Source organism: Bacillus rossius (genome assembly GCF_032445375.1).
Source record: "Bacillus rossius redtenbacheri isolate Brsri chromosome 4 unlocalized genomic scaffold, Brsri_v3 Brsri_v3_scf4_1, whole genome shotgun sequence".
NCBI classification, from domain to species: Eukaryota; Metazoa; Arthropoda; class Insecta; order Phasmatodea; family Bacillidae; genus Bacillus; species Bacillus rossius.
The window spans coordinates 4,572,949-4,590,319 of NW_026962010.1; the positions used below are offsets into that span (position 1 = coordinate 4,572,949).

A 17,371-nucleotide genomic window follows, 5' to 3' on the forward strand; every position below is an offset into this window, starting at 1 on the left:
AATATTTTTTTCATGAAAAACAGTGCAAAACTGCAATGGAGTATGTCCAAAAAATTGTATTAAAACGAAATTCCCCATTCCATGAATAATTTAAAGTTCGCACGTGAAGTTCTGTTTACAAACACGGATGATGGAAATACAGTGCTTGAAGATGTGTCGACTACATATTATGAGCGTGATGCATTACACCCCTGTAACATAAGAAAACAACCTCATCGCATTAATTCATACACCAAATGGAATGATTGACACAATAACAGATATATGCTTGAATCTCCGAACCACCGATGTGGGATAAGTAACCAAGTCGGTGGTCAGAATGTTAAGACCATTTTGTGGTTTGTGGAACTATGCGATGCTCTTGCTGTGTTTCTCGACGAAATGTGGAACGCAACACGTAAGAATCGTCCTCAATCTTCGACGCCACAAAGTGCCCAAACCACTATTTTTTGGGGAAAGAAGTCTCTTCTTGGAAAGAATTAATTTTTACCGTCTCGTAAAACATAATAAGAATTTTCGGTGTGATTTTTAACATGGTATACATACAATAATGTTTATAGAATGAAACACTGGCTAAGTTCATGAAAACAGAAGAAAAAATGTTTTTTTTTAGTAGGCTATGCCACATTTCTCAATGAGATCGGGTATGCATCGTATGGAAGAGGAGTGTGGCCCGGGTGGTGGGAGATGACCAATGATGCACTGCTCTTATGCTGCATCAATGCACACCTTGGCCGCTGTGATCTGTGCTCTGTGATCCATCCTCTTGAAAGTTCTCGTGATCCTTTCACACGTCTGACACATGTGGCAAAGAGCGGTGGTTATACGTCATGTTGAAACGGCATGTGTCAAATTATAGCAAGATTTTGGTATACGAGTATTTTTATGCCTACACTCTTATCTTCATGGTCGCATAAATATTATGAATGCACATATAATTTTTTTAATACAATTTCTCTTACAGTTTTTCATCGTAACATCGAGTTAGCTAGCTAACAGCAAGTATTTATAGATATTATGTTTATAAATTTTTGAGCTTAGAATAAAATTCTTAAGTTATTTAGATTATCGTTTAAAATAATTTCATAGCCATCAACTATATTCGTCCCATGTGCAAAAGGGAACCAGGAAACATTTTTACTTTATAATTATTTAATTTTTTTTAATATTTCAATGCAATATATAAATAAAATTTATTTTAAATGGAATTCAATGATATTGTGATACTACATCGATCACAGAACACTGAAACTTTAATTTAAATAATTTATTTATGTTTTCAGTATTTGTTTACTTTTTTATTTGTGCCAAATTTATATATCTTTCATGTTAATTAACTTCTATATTTGTTTTGGATATTGCTTTGAGCTTTGAAACCTTTCTCTATGTTAATAATGTTAAATGTAATATCTTTTAAATGATTAATTCAAGGCCGGTGATTGGCCGATAGATCGGCGGATCTTTTTAAGACATTGTTGTTAGAGACGCTATTAATTTTTGTAAGAGAAAAAAAACTTCGGGGTGCCATATTGTGGCTTGTGTGTGTTGTCGCGTCGGGCCTTGCCGACGCTTTTAAGTCAATCGTCTATGAATAATATTAAACCCTCTAGTTTTCTTGGAATTATAGCACAATTAATGTTTTGTATGACTTCACTCAGAAGTCTTGAAAGATTTTGAATTTCATGCGAACCGACGAATACTGAACTAGCTAAAAAAAAAATTTTTATCTCCAAACTAATGAACTTTTGTATCTGTTGTGCCCAACGTAATTTTATTAGCTACTTATTATGTTATTTTCTTTTTATTCGAATGTGTAAGCAGCCGTCTTGGTCATGTTATTTTTTTTACCATAAATAATAAAAGTATTATAATTATTATTACATTTATTTTCTATCTAGTAAATAATTAAGTTGGGTACCTTCGGGTACTGGCACCCATTAAAGATTCAGAAGCGCATGACAGAGAATTATTAATCTGTAACTGTGAAGGGGCTCATTTATTGTCATAGTAAAGTGGGTACACTTCATGGTGGGGCATTACAATATGTAGATTTATATAAATATGTTATTTTAATGTTTCAGCAAATATGTGCTATTTATGGTATATTTTATCATCACCATAGAGTATTTAAAAAAATTGGTTGTCTGTAAAGTCGGTTAACGGACGATAGTTTAACGTGACAACGTCATAACAAAACATTGATGAAATGATTGCATTCCTTTATGAATGAAATTGAATCATTTTTATTGAATTATCACTGTTTCGTATGGATGCAAAGAAGGAGTGAAATGAAATCTACAATTTAATTGATAAATTTACTTTTATTTGCACTCATTAATTCAAATATGTTTATTACTTTAACAAAGAGATTACTTTAACTATAAATTTTATACATGTTTGCTATTTAACTCCTTCCAATCTGTGTTGTTATTTTAAGGATAGGACGATGATAGGTAAATTAGGAAACGAATGGGAGTGTTTCAAGTTTAATGTGCCTCGAAAAAGTCAAATCGACGGTTGTTCCAATCGAGTGGAAGAGAGATAGATGCGGCGCGAGCGTACAATGAGCGTAACGGGACATTTTTTTCGTGCGTGCAGCCGGCGTTCATCGATTTATTAGACGTTTTCGCGTCAAAAAAAAAAACATTCCTAGGAGCTAGGTCAGCGAACAGAAACTAAAATCTAGCCGGAATCGAAGACTTGCTGTCCTTGTGCTCGATTCTCGGAATTCCTGACTGAGTGCCGTCCGTTCAAGATTCTTTACAATGAGTTAAGGCGAGGTTTGAACCGACTGGAGAGCACCAGCCGTCTCGCCGCTGGGTCGCTGACGAGTAGACCGCCGCCCGCGCCGGAGCGACTGTTCCGGACGACGGAGGACGCCGAGTCGACCGGCGGCAGACGAGCTGGTTCGCGCTCCTCCGCGGAGATTGCGTGCTGCGGGGGTCGCGACGACGATGGACCTTCTGAACCACGTCCAGCGACCGCCCGAGAGATTGGGTCCTGAAGGGCTCCGAGCATCGGGTGTCGGGGGAAGAAAAGGGGATGCGCGAAGAGGAATATTACGACTGACGACCGGAGGAACAAGCGACTCAAAGAGGGGGTGAGGAGGGGGAAAGGGGGTAGTTTTCCTTGAGGGCCTATAGCGACGAAGACACGCCAAGGAGGGAAGTGAAAGCAGGGAAAGAGGTTTGGTGACCTGCATCCGCGTGCTGAGGATGGATCATAAAACGAGACGGTGTACGTTCCTTTCCCGTCAGTTGCCGCCTCCTTTTAGGTGATTTCCTTTCCTATCGCCTCCTCAGAGGATGCTTCTTCGGTATTACGAAAAACTTTATTTTACTCATCTACTTTTTCCTACCAGATAGCTACCGTGGTCCTCCAAAGTAAACATTGTTTCGTTTCCTTATTTCCCTTGTAATTAATCAATTTTCTGTGAGAAATACGTACATAATTCATTCCGTAACACATTTGTATCGTGGGGTTCATTCAAAAAAAATATTGTGTTTTGGGACAAGAAGCCCCAGTATTCACTTAGTTTTCAGATTTATTGGATATCATGGACTTATATCATTTATTAACATAATTTTCTAGGCAGATTTAAATGTTATGGTCAGTAATGATTTTACAGTCTGCTGGGCCCTGGGCCAATTACTATTGCGGTGCTCTAATTTTATTTATAGGGGTTTTATCGAGGGCTTGGGAGGTATGGAATAGCCCCCGGGGATAAAGAATAGTTCGAGAAGCCCTTACCTCGGAAAATTGAAAAAAAAATTGTACATTCAACAATTTTTTTTTTTTCATTTAACCAGTAACGTAAATCTAATGTTTTCTCACAATTATGTGAAAGATTTGTGATATTCTTAGCTAATAAATTATATGTGGGATTGTTTTATAAATGCGAATGTTAAAATTCCAGTGAAAACGAGATTTTATAAGAGGAGTTAAAATATTTTAAAAACAGTTTCTGATACAAAACCATGGAATCTCATTTTAAATCGAAATTTACTGACCAGATCTAAGAATTACACGCTTGTAACATTTAGATTATTGGTTTTTCCCATTACATACTACGTTTTTTATCAGAAAAATAAAAAAGGATAAAACTGGAAAAAGTGTGGCATGGGGCCCAGGATGATTCCCGGCTTGCCTGGACCTGGAACCTCACCTTGTTAGGGCATCTCGATCACGTGGCTTTGCACAAGGTTCAAAGCGATGGGAACTCCTAGATTACAGTGGGCTCCAAACCACTCGGTCATCAGAAAATATGAGTCATTAGATGATGAACCTGGTGTTGCTCGAGATAAACACATCATTATATAAGGAACATCCCTACCAAGACCCAAGTCTCTAGGACATACACATGAAAAAAAAATCGATTTTAAAGTCCCAACTCAAGGGATGTATCCACTCCCTCTGAGCGACCCAACTCAAGGGATGTATCCACTCCCTCTGAGCGACCCAACTCAAGGGATGTATCCACTCCCTCTGAGCGACCCAACTCAAGGGATGTATCCACTCCCTCTGAGCGACCCAACTCAAGGGATGTATCCACTCCCTCTGAGCGACCCAACTCAAGGGATGTATCCACTCCCTCTGAGCGACCCAACTCAAGGGATGTATCCACTCCCTCTGAGCGACCCAACTCAAGGGATGTATCCACTCCCTCTGAGCGACCCAACTCAAGGGATGTATCCACTCCCTCTGAGCGACCCAACTCAAGGGATGTATCCACTCCCTCTGAGCGACCCAACTCAAGGGATGTATCCACTCCCTCTGAGCGACCCAACTCAAGGGATGTATCCACTCCCTCTGAGCGACCCAACTCAAGGGATGTATCCACTCCCTCTGAGCGACCCAACTCAAGGGATGTATCCACTCCCTCTGAGCGACCCAACTCAAGGGATGTATCCACTCCCTCTGAGCGACCCATCTCAAGGGATGTATCCACTCCCTCTGAGCGACCCATCTCAAGGGATGTATCCACTCCCTCTGAGCGACCAAACTCAAGGGATGTATCCACTCCCTCTGAGCGACCCAACTCAAGGGAAGTCTGTCGGACGCTGGGTTAAAGGCGGCCAGATACAGCCCCGGGCTAGGATGACGTCAAGACGATGGCGGAAGTCTCGCCCTATTCAGTTATTGTTATTTAACAGCTCGGGGAGGCGGATGAGCCTCTGCATTGACTTGCAAATAAGAGGCGCCCGCCGTCCTCCCAGTGATGCGCGCCACCTCGTCCTGGCGAAGCGACGGCCCTTGGACTTGCACTGTCGGGATCACCACCTTCGTCTCCCGTCCTCGGGAGTCTGTGAACTCCATCTCACCGACTCATCGTGCGTTTTCCTCTCTTTTATGTTTAAATTAAGTGTGTGCCTGTTCCAAAGCTGAAGTCACTCCGAGTAGCAGTAGGTTAACAAAACAAACTGTACCTACCTAGGCTCTCACTATAAACTTGTTAAATATCGTGGAAGGGAAACGCTAAATAGGTTAATAAAAACTTGTATCAAGAAGAGAGATTATTGTCCACAAATATGTTTAATCCGGAAGGACTTAGCGTTAAAACTGCATTATAAGCAAAATAAGAGAGACGCAATTCGGATCAGAACTTTACGGATTATATGTCAACAAGTGTTTCGCCTTTATATATATAATTTAATTATCACTCGTAACCATCACGCATGCGCCTACATTGGTACGATGACGCCACAGGAAAACAAATACTGCGTGATAAACATGTACAGACATGACCTATCCTTTGTGGGCTCAACCGTTGATGACGCATTATTAGTCTCGTAGTTATTAGCCATTTAAATATTACGATATTTTGTCACACAACGAGCGAATAGACATGCCGTTTATACGTCAAAAAATGTTTTGCTAAACATGTGTAGAAGGGGATTTGATTTTCCACTTGACTTTTATCTTCATAGCAAAGTTTGCACTTGTCAATTCCTTAAGTTCTCAACGCAATGGTTTAGAATCTGTAAACCCGAATCAGTAATTGAAATAAGTAAAATTGCTAAGAAGTGAAACTTCTGTTTAGAAACTAGTGATAACTTGAAAATTAATGGAGTTCACTGGAAATCATGTTTTCTATTGTGTGATGTGTTTTTATGTCACATGGTTTCAGAATTGCAGATGTTTGAAAGAAAGTAATTTTCACATTTATTTAATTCATTGATATTTTATTACTTTCTAAGATTTATTGAAACAATACATTATTCAAACAGTCGCTATAACTATAAACAAACGCTTGGTTAAGTGTGCACAGATTAATTAAAATACTGTCTCTTGTAATGCCTTTATAGAGTAGGGTATGGTTTGGCATGCAAATTCCACAATGACAACAAATATGAAAAGGAAAAGAAATAGATAATATATTTATTCTTAATAAAGGAAAATATTATTTAGACAGATAAGAGGCCACTCCAACCCAATGCCAATATAAAAGAATGTTGAGAAAATATAATAATATTTAAAGTTGCCAGTATGTTGGACACAATTCCTACAAATGTCACTGTTGTTTTCAGTAATATTGTAACCGTTTCTTAAATTTTGAAATTGTTATTTCTCAGAGTAAATTTAAAAATTATATATTCTGCCAACACAGAGTGATAAAACAATAAAATTCAGTTACTTAATACCTCTGAACTTAGTTGTCTTAGTCTGACTGTTTAGGTTCATGTCGTTTCAAATTAGGCGGTGGAAAACAATGGAAAAGTGTGTAATTAAACAATTTCATGTCTAGGCCTCAAAACAATATAGTTTTCACACACTTCTTTGAAAAGTGCCGTAAAACTGCGTGGCGTCGGTCAAATGTATCATAACGACTTTTCACTGTGGCCTACCAGGATACACCGTTCAGCCGGATCACACGCAATCTGTTCATTTGGGCGAATCAAGCGAAACTTTTACCTGCACTCTGCTACACACACTGTTCCGCGCAGACACAATGATTTTCACCCGCACACGCAAAATTACTTATATTTATAATACTTCCGACAGGAGAAGCTGTATTCCACAAGCCGGACCAAAAAACGTTCCATTTCCCAGCATCCCTGGCGCCAGGCGCTCAGTTTGAGGCGCCGCTAAAGCCTCGGCCAATCACAGGGTGTTGTTCAGGAAATCGAAGAAAACGAGATTCAACGATCTCAATAAATAAATAAATAAATAAACAAATAACTAAACAATCTGTCACTTGGCAACGTATGTTAATGTGCCTGAAATAATGTTCAAAACATAAAGCAGTTTAATTAAAATTGTTTTCATATCTGTTAACAAATCAAATATTTACGTCAGGTACCAAAGAAACGGTAGTCCAAACGTAAACAAAAGTTTAAATGCATAGTTTCAGCGCTCTGTACTACTGTTGCGGCACACTTGTGTTTCTCAGCCAGCGTCAGCAATCACAGTTAATGAGGAACCTGCCTGACATTGTGAAATTGACTACGATATCACAGGAAAAAAAGAGAAATTTAAGCCACTAAAATAAGCTATAAAAGACCAATGAAGGAATTTTAACATGCCTGTGATTTCGAGCAGGTTTCAGACTTTTCACATTTATAAACAAACCTACACACGAAACCAAAGGAAAAAACGATTTATAAACATCCGCAATAATAAATTAATTTGAAGTCGATGAGTTGTTTTGTGCTAATCTTAGATCTCTCTTAATAGTTTAGTTAGAAAATAAATTGTTGCAAGTAGGGAAAGAGCTCTTCGTATTGCGTTTTCACATTGTGAGCCGAGTGGCCGCCGGCCAATCAGCAGTGCGCGTGGTGCTGGGTGAAGGAGGGGGGGGGGGGGGGGAGGTTTGCACGGCGCCATTTGTAGCGGACGGTCTCCTGGGCTCGTTAGGGAGGCTGTTCGTTAGCTCGCGCGCACGGAGAAAACAGCCTTCTTCCCTCGCAGATGACCGCAGCATCTGGTGCGGTGCTCCAAGTTAGCTGCGCGGGGCGCCGGTTGGCCCACCAGACCCTCCTCACCCCCCTCCCCTCCCCCTCGCCCAGGAGGTAACCAGTCCACGGGCTTAACTGACGAGAAGAACGGGCCGTGTTCACTCCAGAGGCTGGCGCGTGAAGGAAGCATGAGAAAGTGGAAATGTCACATCCTAGAATCATGCTGCGTTTTGCTCCAATACCACCAAAAACAAATTCTTCACAAAGCAAAAGTCTTGTTTCGTAATTAAATTATTAAAGAATTGCGGTTTCACTTCTCGTAGAAATCATACCGAGGTGAAAAGTTAGTTTGCCTGAACAATATATTGTCCGTACACTGTTAGTTTTTAAATTAAAATAACTAGTATAATATACAATATGATGTCGAAAGTAAAGTAATTTATCAGTAAAAAAACAAATGATGTTTCTTTAAATTTAAAATGTCAGAGAAAACGTATACAGTTATGCTACAATCATCAACGTGAACTAAATATTACATAAATTTTAAAAGTTAATTAATTATTCACAAAAATAAATAAAATTATACGAGACTTTGTATTAGCCAGTGATGTGTAGGTATACATCTAACCTCGGTAACGCCTAAACTCATGTGTTTTCATGTTGCAAATTAACTTATGTATATTACGAAACTCCGCAACGAAATTTAACGAAGAATTTTTTTAATATCTCCAAGCGTGATAAATACTCTAAAAGTATTAATTTTTAAGGAAAATGCCTCCCCTTTTTAAAACATAACTATAATTATGTTTAGCAAGACGGTATTATTGATTTCTCAGGGATAGCCAAACAAGAGTACCGAACGCATCGCCTGTAAATACCTCATCGCTGACTAAGCGACATTTCTCCCTAGACAGGAATTATCATCGCCTGCGAGTCGAGTGTAAAATTTTGGTATGTAATGCAATGAATAAGCCCGCATCACACAACGTAAACCTGATAGGTTGTGTGGTGTTTGTTATGAAACGCCAATGTTATATAAAAAAAGAAGTTATTTTTAAAATCAGTGTTGACGTTGAGGTTGAATGGTTTATGGTTGCGTTTACGTGGAAACAAATGTTCGTTTTCAGCCGTTTTCTTCTTCGGCACCTAACTTTGCTGCTGATTAGTCAATGGCTGTGTCACGTTTGTTGCACGGTAGATATTGATTCGCTCTCTACTTAAATACATTATGACTACAGGATTTGAAAACCGCGCTCAAAGATATTATTGTCATTTGTCAAACATAATGACTGGCCCAGAAATAAAATTTCTGGTACATTTACAAAATATTCCTTCTAAAACTAGCTGCCAAAAAAATAGTTCGTAATACTAGAAGAAATATATAGTAAATTTTACACAGACCATAAATTCCCGGGTAAGAATCCAAACCCAGTATTACTGCTAACTCTATTTTTTAGTGACACAGTTATTTTCATAAAAATGTAGAAAAATTTACAAATTTATTTAATTTTGCGTAAATATTACAGTTCAGTTTACAAAAAAATAATTATAATTACAGTGTACTGGACACACCTCGACCACCCCGCGGCGCACCTTTGTAATGGTCGTTACAACTCCGCTATCAAGGACAACTCTCCGGAAGAATGAGAATTTCAAAACAGGAGTTTAAAAAAATGCAGTGACGTTCAAACGACCACAAATGGGTCAGCCAGTTATCACCGCTGCGTGCAACGGAAATGCCAGGGTCGTTGCGTTTTCACAAAGGACGTATTGTAATCCGGTAGGGGGAACGCGCTTCACGTTGTTTTTTTTTTTTTTTTTTTTTCTGTAGCTCGCTAGGGACCATCGAAACACTGCATCCAATTTGAATATGCAATTATCAGACTCGCGACATTATATTCCCCCCTTCCCTCCCTTTGCACCCACCATTCCATGCTTCCATTCCTTCCGTAAATTATCTACGTGCCCCCGGCACCGTTTCCTGTTCATTCCTCCTTCCCCCAAATCCGGAGCACCAAAAATAAACTCTCCTTTTTGCCATTCGCTGTTTACCATATTCCCGCCAAAAACTGTCGTGCGCCGAGAGAAAATAAACATGCCCCCTCCCCCCCCCCTGAATTTTGTCTCCTCCTCGGTCTAAGTCGCGAAGCTAGCAACTCACGTCAAGTAACACCTTCCCCCCCCCCCCCTCCTTCACCCACGGCGACTATCCTTCGTGCTAGCGCAAACATAAATCAGCCGGGCTGTTGCCTAGAGACAAGTCCGAGTCTGCGATGGGGTAGAAAGGGGTGTAGGGGGTGGTCGGGGGGAATTTTCAAGCGCATATTTTAACTCCTCCCTCCCTCTGCGAAATAATTCATGAAGCATCAACCCGGGTTTGCTTCGTCTGGCCGTGCCTCTCATCTTCTGCTGCGTTCTTCCCATCTAGTATCGCTTGTTTCTCTCTGTCTCTCTTCTTCGTTCTTTTCATCTTTCTTTCAGAATATACGGTCACACGCGGTGCTTCCACGAGTGTTGGAATCTTCGCGGACTATTTATTCGGATGCATATTTTTGCGTGTGTACGGATGTGTGTGATGCACGCAGATCTTCAGTCGGCCTTTCATAGGTAGCGTCCGGATTTTGCGAAAGGGCTAATTCTTCCCGCGTTGAGAAACGACGATCGTAAAACAGAGAAATAGCGGCGGAAGGATGAAAAAGGGGGTGGAAAAAGGGCGGAGAAGAAATATTATGTAAAGCCTCCTTGTGTTTCCAAAACGTCGGATTTTCCGCCTTTTCACGATGCCAACTTTTTTTATCTCTTCCCAAAGCGTTTCTTCTCCAAACTCTCGCTCTCTGTTTCTCTCTCTCTCTCTCTCTCTCTGTTTCTCTCTCTTCCTCTCCTCTCCCCCCATCTTTTCAGAGCGTCGTGGTGATTATCTTCCCCCGCGACAGTTTGCGTTATTTAGGACGCCAGGGATAATCCTGCAGGAGGGAGTGGAGTCGAAATTGCTGTGGCATAGAAGCCTTCTTACTTGGCAACGCCCAGCTAACACCCGGGTGCGGAAGGTATTTTCCCTTTCTCTCTTTTTTTTTTTAACTTAAATATCACATTTCTTGGGAAACGATACGCATGCCCTACGCGTATAAATTTTCCGGAAAGTTTATACACCCCGTTTTCTGTGCCGTAAAGTCGCGCTAACAGCTGTGTAAGGAATCTGCGTGTTCTTGGTGTCAGGAAAACGAATATACGTTTAAGGTTTTGTCCAAGCTTTTCGTTACACACGGGCGCTGCATGAAACACCGTGTAACACACGTTGTTAGTTAAATGTTTGAGTAAAGTCCTATGTTAAGGTCGGCGTCTTTTTTTACCTGTCTCGTAATTCTACAAATATAAACATGTGAAAGTCTGACTTTTACTACTGAACCTTCTTTGTTTATTTGGAGGCAGCAGATGTAATTGATTAAAAACACTTTTTTTTTATTTATAGTTACGGTACATTACATCAAATTGCACAACAGAGACATAAAATTGGAACTTTTCACGAAAACAATTTACGCGAAATATTTCAAGCATTGGACGGTTTACAATCAGCGACTTCAAACCTTTTTGCAAGCGTCATGTGCAAGGGGATGAATTATGCTACAAGAGTCTGGTGGCTGGTGTTATGACATTTACAAACCTGGTGCTTGAAAAATGCTACAGTTTTTTTGTTGTAAAACGTCCACTTCAAATACTTTTAAAAACCTACTACACCTCTTAGCAAATTTTTTTATAAAAGAACATGTCATTTAGTTCCATGACTAAACCAGGAGCACATGACCAAAACTTAATTTTATACCCTTAAAATGTCACTTTCAGGTAGTCATACTTGAATATGGGCACAAATAAACCTGATACATAGTTTTACATGTCTGCGTTCAACGTAGACTCGTTTCGTATATTATCTGTGTACGGCTCAATGCAAATAATTGCACGAATAAAAGAATAATTGTTTTAACGTACCTACAACGTTACTGAGGTCATAAGAGACGGATGACAGGTTGAACGGTGATTGGTGGAGAGGCTACAGAATGCATTCGGTATGGGAAACGGAAGCATTTCGAGAAAAATACACCAGCCCATGGTAACGTCCGACACGTTTCCCACTCGCAAGTAAACCCCAGGTTTTATCCCGCCGGTAGTCGAACACCGTTAGCCTTCGCGGGAGGAGAATGATCTTCCTACTCAACCTCTGTGCACTCGCAAGTGGTTATTACATTTATATACATATAATACTATTTTTAATTTTTTTGACGTGACAACGTCTAATAAATCGATGAACGCCGGCTGCACGCACGAAAAAGTGTCCCGTTACGCACATTGACCCGTTTCCCTGTGTCCCGTTACGCTCATTGTAAGCTTTCGCCGCATCTATCTCTCTTCCACTCGATTGGAACAACCATCGATTTGACTTTTTCGAGGCACATTAAACTTGAAACACTCCCATTCGTTTCCTACTTTTCCTACCATCGTCCTATCCTTAACAGAATAACACAGATTGGAAGAAGTTAAATAGCAAACGTATAAATGTTATAGTTAAAATAATCTGTTCGTTAAAGTAATAAACATATTTGAATTAATGAGTGCAAATAAAAGTAAATTTCTCAATTAAATTGTAGATTTAATTTCACTCCTTCTTTGTATCCATACAAAATAGTGATAATTCAATAAAAATGATTCAATTTTATTCATAAAAGTATGCAATCATTTCATCAATGTTTTGTTATGACGTTGTTAAACTATCGTCCGTAAACCGACTTTACAGACAACCAATTTTTTTTTCAAAATTTTGGATAGTAATTAAGGATTTTCAAAATAAAATATAATATTATGTGGCGGAAAGTCATAGAAAGAAAATAGGAGACTATGTCGTCATAATTCATTTTGTGTAATCTAAGAAGGCGGACGGGGTAAAAGGTCATCCAAGATGGCGGCCAAAACGTTACAAACCAAGATGTCGGACGCTGACAATCCCAATTCTCACCCTGGAAATATAATTTACCATTTAGAATACGTTGGCAGCAAAACGGTTACGGTCCGAGTGGAGGATGGATGAAGATACGTAGGGATGAGGTCTAAAGTATTTAAACGCACTGTTTTTCAGTGTCCGAAGTCAATTTGTTTGTGCCTAACGACGAGAACAGAGGCCAATTCCCGATACGTTGCAACTGTTTTATCATAGGAAATCTACTGTTTTCGTCGGTGTTGCCTTAGTTGTGTTGTCCACAATATCTGTTGATCTCCATCGCTGTGTTCGTATATTTGCTGCGTTACCCGGGTTTTGTTGTATGTCTGCATTTACTTTTATTGTTGAAACTGTCCCGTCGTTGTTATTATTTATCACGTGACTAAATTCCTTCCGTGAAACTCTTGTGCTGTCTGATATTTCAAGTTTTAATGTGTTCGTCTGTGCTTTCGTCGTTGTGTCAACAATTCCTGTTTACGTCCATCGTTGTGTTTACCTTTTCGACGTCAGCTGATTTAAGCTTGTTTTCTGTGGGTATATGTTTTCATTTTTATTTTTTTATTTTTGCATTTATGAATATTTTTTCTCCCATGACAGAGTGCAATACTGCAATGGCGTATGTCAAAGAAATTAATTGTATTAAATCAATTAATGAAGATTCTAGCTTTTGGTTTTCTTCCCACCTTTATCGCTTTTTAGTTTTTTTTTCTCTCTTACGTCCTCTTCCCTCCTCGCTTGACGCAAGGTTTGTTATTTGTGCGCCCCCCCCCCCCTCCCCCTTTATCGTAGTGCCGAGCCCTGCGTGCAACACTTCCCGTGATTGGACAACTGAAACGCCGAAACGCAGCTGAAATGTAATATCGCCGTCTTATTGCCCCGGCTGCTCTTTTCAAACCCCCCTCCCCCCGCCGTCATCCCTCCCGCTGCCGTCCTAATAGAATTTTTCGTCAAAGGAAACACGATGAGTGGTTTGTCGAACATCCTCTTCGCTTCCTCGACGCAAGGAGCGGAGGATATATATTGAATCACCGGGTTTGAATCACTGGGTCGCTCTAGCTCCAAGATTTTTTACGTGCTATTTGACCACAAGTATCCTGGAACATGAAAGAATTTAAAGTTTCTATATTACAGAAATTTTATACCACAATATACATTTTAATTTTTTTTCATAAGTATGTAAGACTCAATTTGCATTTTAAATGCCTTAGCCATGATAGTCAGTAAAATTATTAACATGTTACACTGTATGTTGAAAGTGTAAATATACCACTAATGTAACTTTAATAAGACATCAATTTTTAGTAAACTTTACGCATTTTGCAATAGAAATTTAACCAAAGTGTAATTTTCGTGTATATCATAAAAATATCATCACAGATTAAAGTGTTTTTAAAATTTTACTGTATTTGGTTTGGCAAAAATTTCACGCATTTTTGACGCGACGTCTAATAAATCGATGAACGCCTGCTGCACGCACGAAAAAGTGTCCCGTTACGCACATTATCCCGTTACGCTGTGTCCCGTTACGCTCATTGTACGCTTGCGCAGCATCTATCTCTCTTCCACTCGATTGGAACAACCATCGATTTGACTTTTTCGAGGCACATTAAACTTGAAACACTCCCATTCGTTTCCTACTTTTCCTATCATCGTCCTATCCTAAACATAATAACACAGATTGGAAGAAGTTAAATAGCAAACATGTATAAAAGTTATAGTTAAAATAATCTCTTTGTTAAAGTAATAAACATATTTGAATTATTGAGTGCAAATAAAATTAAATTTATCAATTAAATGTAGATTTCATTTCACTCCTTTGTATCCATACAAAATAGTGATAATTCAATAAAAATGATTCAATTTTATTCATAAAAGTATGCAATCATTTCATCAATGTTTAGTTATGACGTTGTCACGTTAAACTATCGTCCGTAAACCGACTTTACAGAAAACCAATTTTTTTTATTAAATCTTTAGCTTTCAATGAGAAAAATGTATTATTTTTTTTTAAATTTATTTTCATATTTGTATAGCAGTTTATTTTCTACGCGTAAATAATTTTCAACCTAGTGGATATTAAAACCTTGGATTTCTGTCACTCTTTACCAGTAGTGTTGTATTACAAGTGAAAGTGAATTTTAATGAAAACAAAGATATTTTATCTTTTTTATTAATGTTCTACCACCCTTCGAAGTTTTGGACTGAGGTTATTTTCCTTCTGTTTTGGTGTGGGCAAGAAAATTTTACCGTAAGTGTTGGAACTTTGGGAAATAGTTTTTCTTGCAGTGAGTGCAGGGTTTAGGCGGGACAGGCCTCGCACTACAATAGCGAAATTTAACATTCTTGACTTCGAATCATAGATTTTTCTCGTGGTTTATTTGGCTTCGATCATAATGAGAAATATTTTACCTCAGGAATGCTGTATATGCCAAGGTGCTGTATAAACAATAATGTGATCCACAAACAACTTTATATCCTTGGCAAACATACAGATGTAGTTTCATCTTCCAGTTTCCAGTCGCACGGTGTCCAGTAGAAATTCTACACTGTAAAAATTATTTGTACTTGTTACAAGGATTATCCTTGGAAACCCAGTTGCCAACGATATTGCTTGTAAAACTGCAAGGAACAGGGTTTTGTAAAACTGCTAATAGTACAAAGTTTTGCCTTTCAATTGTACAAGTGATATCATCGGCAAATGAGTTCCGAAGTACAAACTATTTTTTTTTTACAGTTTAACACATGTGCTGAGTTTGTGTAACAAAGCCCAAATCAATCAGTCATTAAGATTTCAGGCCTCATTAACTAAAATTACAGAGCTGCCCTTACGAAAAAATCAATACCATTATCCAAGTCTCTCCACGAACAGGGTCTTACTCATCCAATATTGTAGCAGCTGTAGTAAACTATTGTTTCGTTATTGAACCACGCACGCAAGACCACCGCAATAAGGTCACATGTTTCATGATTTTTAACGGCATGTTTAATGTTCTAGCAGCAGACCCAATAATGTATTTAGTTGGTACTCTGCCGCCAAAAGAGACCAAGACAAAAATTATTGGGAAAATTAAATATGTTTATTCCTCCAATTTTTGTACAAACCATATTTTAGTTATTGATATTTGGTCAGATTTAGATACTAACTTCGGCTTTTTTCCGAGTTATACTTCTGCCATTTATTAAGAAAAAGAATATATTATACTATTTTTGCCACTTTTTGTCTCGGTAACTTTTGGCAGCTAACCGACGTTTATGAGCAGCCATCTCGTTAGGTCGTTTATCAATCGGTCAGTTTAAAAAAAAAGTATTTGAAAAGTGTCTACTGTAATTAGCATTGCAAGTTATTTTATCACACTTATGATATTGTGCCTTAATTTTTTTAAATGACGTGGTTTTTATTTGTTATAATAATTCATTGTTTGGTTTTATATGAGTGTGTGTTAATATTAGGCCCGGATAAAATACAGGTTTCTATGGAACCCAGTTAATTTCCACGGGCTAACACATATATTTGTGATAAACCTTAAATATTAACTCAGACGTTAAGGTACTATTTTAACTATAATTTTAATGTCGTTTGACAATACTTAATATAATCCGGGATTTATATTTATGCAGTTATTTATTTTTACTTGATATTAATTGAAGAAGGGACTGTTTAATGATTTCAATATGCATACAAAAATTTAGACCTAAAATGAAAAGCGAAATGTATGAAAAAATGTAATTTCTAATTATTTGTAAACTTAAACGACATATGTTTACAGTATTTATTAAATTTTATATCTAGTAACATACTGCGCAAAACAGCTGAATTGACAGCTGAAATTTCAGAAGTAAATATAGGCTAGTGTTTTGATTCAGATATGTGTATTTCTTTCAGTAAGACATTAATATTCTCCAGGAAAATTCCTTCATAAAACGTTGATTTTATGAAATTCGTATCTTTAATAATTTTTTTCATGTTGCACAGTGATTTGTATGATTTGCCTAACATAATATTTTTCAAAACGATTTTATAAAATAAATATGTCATTATTTCTTCGCTTTCCTAACAAATGCATAAACAAAAAGTATCATTTATGATTATACCTTACGTGATCTGCTGTGTTTTGAGGCTTGTAATATGTATTTATTTTTCGTCAGTCAAACCGATAGAGGTAATGAAACTAGAACAAATACCAAGAAGAACAATGTTTCTGTGTCAAGTGCTTTTCACGTATTAAGAATGCCTGCACAATAGGGGAACTCATTATTATGATGTCAAAATTATGTCTTCAAAAATTCATGTAAAATCGAAAATGAATAAGGTAGAAACATTTTCTCTTTTATTCTTTGTACTACGTCAGTTATCATTTATTTACTGATGTTTCGAGGAGCCTCCTGAGAGATATTACGATCAAGTCTTAAAAGTAACTATTGAAAATAATTTCGTAATCACTTCCAACACAAATTTTTAGTCCAGTAAAAATAATATGTTGATTCCAAA

General features: G+C 38.1%; 1 protein-coding gene across 6 annotated transcripts in view; it reads left to right on the top strand.

The window, feature by feature from the left end:
* LOC134541618 (somatostatin receptor type 5-like) overlaps positions 1-17,371 on the top strand; it is a 719,278-nt gene that overhangs the window by 452,111 nt on the left and 249,796 nt on the right. The gene's annotated exons all lie outside the window — the stretch shown is intronic.